The sequence below is a fragment of the Colossoma macropomum genome, unplaced genomic scaffold, assembly GCF_904425465.1.
Source record: "Colossoma macropomum unplaced genomic scaffold, Colossoma_macropomum, whole genome shotgun sequence".
NCBI classification, from domain to species: domain Eukaryota; kingdom Metazoa; phylum Chordata; class Actinopteri; order Characiformes; family Serrasalmidae; genus Colossoma; species Colossoma macropomum.
In genome coordinates, this window is record NW_023494788.1 from 41,216,284 (window position 1) to 41,222,189 (window position 5,906).

Consider the following 5,906-nt stretch of genomic DNA (forward strand, 5'->3'; position numbering starts at 1 on the left):
GCATTTTCAGCCAGATCAGCCGAGACTCTCAGATCTCTGACTGTCTGCTGTCTGTAAGCAGCCGTTACTGTACTGTCTGGTCCTTAGTTACCGCTGATAGAGCAAAACATGAACAATCGATCTACAGAATCTGATATTGGTTAACCAATAGGAATATTAAGACACCATGACATCATTAATTGACAGCCCCTTTATTATCATAAGGACAAGGAAATACAAAAACAAAATAAATATTGAAATAAATATAGAAGTGAATAGTTATGGAAATAAATGAATAAAAAAAGAAAAAAGTTAATAAAAAAACAAAAAATACAAAAATCAGTGAGAAGGGGAAATTACTAAATAGACAAGTAAATTTATGTAAAGTTTTATTTATTAATAAATGATTTTTTATGATTTTATTTTATTTTTTATATTTTTTATTATTATTATTTATTTTATTATTTTATTTATTTTATTATTCTTTGAAATTCTAATTCATACATTAATTTACTGAGTCATTTTAATTTTATTTTTCGTTTTGGCAAATGTGGTCCTTCATAGATGAGGAATGCTAAAGCAAGTTTTGGACACTAGGGGGCAGAAGTGGCCTCGTATAAAGCCATTCTCCATTGCCCAGAAACGTCTGGATATTGGAACTTATGATTCAGCATTTATAGCCAGCTGATATTTTTTATTTAATACATGTGGAAACTTTTATTCAAACACACAAATTAGAAATTTAAGAGGAAATGGTTCACTGTAGGGCTGCTCCTATTCATTTTATTAGCAATATGTTTGAATTCTTATTTTTAAGCCAAACAATAAAGTTGGACCGAATAATGAGGAACCAAGGAAGCGCTCAAAAACAGAATTACTGATCATTAGTGTTGGGTAATTTACCGCAGCATAACTAAAACACATGGGTTGCGGGGTTGCTGGAGGCTATCCAGAAGGCAGGAAACACCCTGATCTGCCCCAAACGCTGAAAACAGAAGACGATAAATTCCAAAAGTAGAATAGATTCTAAAATTTAATAAGTAAGATATGTTTCAGGGTTGCAGGAACCTTAAAAGGAAACGTGGTTAAAATAATGGATAAAAATAGAGAAGAATGACCTCAACACATTCACACCAACGCACAGCCTAACATGCAACAGCTCAACTAAGACAGAAGAGCATCTACACCTCTAAGCTTTGAGAGAGGGTGTGGTCGGGGTGAGGTCACCTGCAAGGGTCTTCCCAGTCCAACACAGACTTGGTCCAAACAGCTAAACCGTTAAGCGAATTATTAGTAAATTAGTGCAATTTCTGGTTCGTTATAAGTCAAAACTGTTATAATGCAGACTTGGATGGGCTCAGAAACCAAACTGAACACAGTGTTGTTGGTGAGATTCAATCATGTGCATCTTAATGACGTCAGCGAGAGCGGCTCTCAGTCAGGCCGAGACCTTGAAGGTTCCTGAATAGTCACCTTTCACCCAGTTATACTGTGATAAAAATACCAGTTCCAGTTCCTGAACCACAGCCTGTCGCCATGTCTGGTGGGATAGACTGGAAATGGGCATTATATCATAGCGTCCTACTCAAGGAACGTGTCACAAACCTAGAAACAAATTCCACATTAACAAGATTTAAGTTTAATAAAAGGCGATAATCAGCATCCCTTTAATTAAGAAGCTGTTTTAACCTGTTATGCTCGTAGGTATATTTTGGTTATTCCATTTGAATTTACAGGCCCAAATCATAAGGCAAATTATTCAGTAACTGCATGAAATAACTGTCAAATCTCTCTTTGTAAAAGCTCCCCTCAAATTAACAGAACATGTGTTTTATGATCAACACATATTGTAGATCATAAGACGCTCTTTGTATTTTTTTATAAAAATAATGTTTACAGAGCAGATCACTGAAGAGACGCCGTCTGTTTATAGTTTATAGCCCAGATTTGTGGAAAAATGGGTCGACTTTCAGTAGAAAAAAAAAATTGAGAGTTCAGCTTCTTTTATTATAAGGGTTTAAAACTATATTAACCCAGCTTTGTGACTGGAAAGAAGACAGTTACAGCTCTCATACGACCCCCACCTTTAGAATGAAACTTATGAAATATGAAAGTTATGAAGTAAAGAATATGACAAAGTGCGTTTTGGATCCATCGATGGTTCCAAGGAGTTAAAGAGGAAATCAATGAATTAATTAATCAGTCAATCAATTAATCAAGTTGCTGTGTAACTGAGTACCTGTGACCTCCTTAGTAGACAGCTGACATCTTAATAAAAGCTTTTTGTAAATTGTTTAACGATAATCCTTCTTAATGGCCTGAAGGGTTAAAAAATTGGGGTGTTATTACAAGTAAGACTGTTATATCTATATATATATATAGATGTACACCGATCAGGCCTAACATTATGACCACCTCCTCGTTTCTATGCTCATTGTCCATTTTATCAGCTCCACTTACTATATAGGTGCACTTTGTAGTTCTACAGTTACAGACTGTAGTCCATCTGTTTCTCCGATACTTTGTTTACCCTGTTCTTCAGTGGTCAGGACCCCCATGGACCCTCACAGAGCAGGTACTATTTGGGTGGTGGATCATTCTCAGCACTGCAGTAACACTGACGTGGTGGTGGTGTGTTAGTGTGTGTTGTGCTGGTACGAGTGGATCAGACACAGCAGTGCAGCTGGAGCTTTTAAACACTGTGTCCACTCACTGTCCAGTGACATGTTAGGCTGAATATATACACATATACGCCACATACACATAAATATCCACCACTATTGCATTTCCAATGTACAGTTTTACACATTTCCCTATGTGCAATTAGTCAGTCTGAGGTAGATCAGTGAGATGCAGGCACACAGGGGGGAGAATACTGATATGTACATATTCCAGATTATGCAAGGTATCGATAGAAGATGTACAAGATGACCATCTATGTGTGCAGGCATAGATTTGCTAGCCTGAAGTTACAGCTATTTTATTTGCTATCCAAAACAATCAGTGAACTCACAATGTCTTCTAATTTTATTATGTAATGTTGATGATGATAAAATGCTGGTAAATCGTAATCCCTGAGGTTGCTTTTAGAGACGTTATCACATCTGGTTCCTATCACCACCACTGTGAACAGTTCTAATTCAGTCAGTTTCACATTTAACCACTCTGAATGACTCTGTTTACGTCTGAACCATTTAATTGTGCAGACGTTTTGACGAATAAGTGGAATTTCCCTCTAAAATTGCTCAGTGATGATGATTCACATAGTAACCCGAATAAGTTCACAGTGTGTTCTACAGGTTACAGGGTAGCACAGCGTTGGATAAGTGTTGTAAAATTTTAGATTTAATATATTTAAGTCACTTTAAACTCTCATCTCTGGTGTTTCTTCCATGTATATTGGATTTGCTCAGTGATGGCAAAAGAATGGGATTACACTCAGGGCGACAGCCTTCTTAGCGCTGCATTGTCCTGCCTGTTCCCTTCATTTACATGCTGGAACAGGTGCTGTGAGGTTATTTGCTGCTGTAAATCTTTGGGATGTCCACGGGCCAATCACACCAGAAGCTGCCTTTGCGACCATATAAGGCAAAAGGCTGAGTAGCAGGCGGTAGCGGGTGTTCCCCCTGCAGAAGGCTCGCATTGTTCCTTGCAGGGCGGCACAGGGGATGTGCAGCTCTCTCTCTCTCTCTCTCTCTCTCTCTCTCTTCCTCTCTCTCTCTTTCTCTCTCTCTCTCTCCTTCTCTCTCTCTCTCTCTTTCTCTCTCTCCCTCTCTCTTTCTCTCTCTCTCTCTCTGTCTCTCTCTCTCTCTCTGTCTCTCTCTCTCTCTCTCTGTCTCTCTCTGTCTCTCTCTCTCTCTTTCTTTCTCTCTATCTCTCTCTGTCTCTCTCTCTCTTTCTCTCTCTTCCTCTCTCTCTCTTTCTCTCTCTCTCTCTCCTTCTCTCTCTCTCTCTCTTTCTCTCTCTCCCTCTCTCTTTCTCTCTCTCTCTCTCTCTCTGTCTCTCTCTCTCTGTCTCTCTCTCTCTCTCTCTCTCTCTCTCTCTCTCTCTCTCTCTCTCTCTCTCTCCAGATGCCAACCACACGGCTAAATTTAGGTCCCAATTTCTTACCAAAATATGGTAGCCTCATCAAAAAGAGTAACTCGAGGCCAGATGTCCCGCCCAGATGTTGTTTGTGTTTGTTCTCATGTTAATGCTGAGCTGTAACCTACATGGTCGTGGACGGGACTCGGACAGAAAGGAAGGAAAACAGGCTTCACCTTAGTTTCACGTATGAAAGGGCTGATCTGAAAGGCTCCCTGATTTCAGATAGAAGTCCCTTGTCTACCACATCCTCATCCCCCCCCCCACCCCCCACCCGCTACCTGTCAAGGGAGCTCACTCTAAGCTCCTCCCTCAAGGCGGTCAGGGCTTTTCCGCTGTTGAGATTTGAGGCAAAGCGCTTTTTATGGTAGTGTTCACAGCCAGCTATTTTCCTGCATGACATAATCATCCACTTTTCCCTTAGGTAGGGCTGAAACCTCCTGATAGGCGCTTGTTTTCATGCCCGCAAGAGACGTGCCGGCGGCTTTCGAGAGGAAGAAAAACAGCCAAAGGGGCCTTTGGTGAAACTGCATGCTGTGGTCAGACCAGTGGTGCTCATTAGAATCCAGTTCGTTTGTTTTTTTTATGAACAAAAACATGCTCTTAACCGACATCCGACACTTTCTCCAGCTGCAAATCAGTCCACCTGATGTTCAGGTTCTTTAAGCAGATTTTCAAGTTTTGACACATCTAAAAGATTTTTCCCTAATTTATACTATTTTCCACGTTTTACAATGATGACATCAACTCTGTGAAAGCATCATTTATATGAATTAACACATATGAAATTAAACAGCAGCCAAAAAGTGTATCGCTGTTGTCAGAGGAAAACCTCTCCATTTTTGTTGTTTTTCAGTTTTTGACATAATTTGAAAATGCCTGTTGCTCTTTACATTGTGTGTAAATTTCATGAAGAATGGACCAAAAGAAACGGCCCAAAATGACTTGGAAAAAATTCTGGTTCCATTGACTTACATTAAAAGTAAAGCAGGTTTTTTCCTTCTCCTGTAAAGTTACCATTTTGGAGATATGAGGTTTTCTTCTGACAACATCGATATATTGCTTAAAACAGCCAGCTTTTTCTATGCGTAAGCTTCTCCACCGTCGCTGTCCGAACAAGGAAAAAGTTCCTTACACAAGATCACTTTAATTTTATTTCTATCAAACACGATTATTTTCTATATACACTACAAAGCGCGCTCATATGTGATTCCGTTGACACTATTGTCTGCTTTTTCCTTATTGACATAGTAAAGCATTAATTATCATAAAAATATAGTGGTTCCAGTCAAACTTTGGAATCTTAAAACTTCATAGTTCAGATCAGTGTTTTTCCTTTTTCTATGTGCAGCAAAAGCAATCAGACTGACTGTAAGTGAAGTGCAGTCAGCTTTCACACAGTACCTGTTCTTCCTGTTGAGAAGGCGGTCACAGGCCTTTGTGCACACTTGAAGATCAGCCAGTGATGTCACTCCCTCACTCCAAAGACGCACCCAAACGTGACACAGAACGCACGCCGAACACACGCCCCACTCTCAGCCATCCGTAATAGGAGGGTGGAAACATGCTGGGCCGTGGATATAAGGCTGGGACGATAAAAATAAAAGCAGGTCCATTTACTTTGGATTAAGGACGGCCTCACACCCTGCTTACTAGCTGGCCGCTGACATTTGCATTGTCTGCCTGAGGTTCTACGCATAGGTACACTTTAAAATGGAGCTTTTGTCCTACATTTCCACTGTAGTCCATGGATAAGCTTCACCCACTTCTTTGGTGATGCAACACCCATTTCCGTGGTTGTGCTAGGAGTTCTGACAAAACACTAAATACATACCATCATGTTG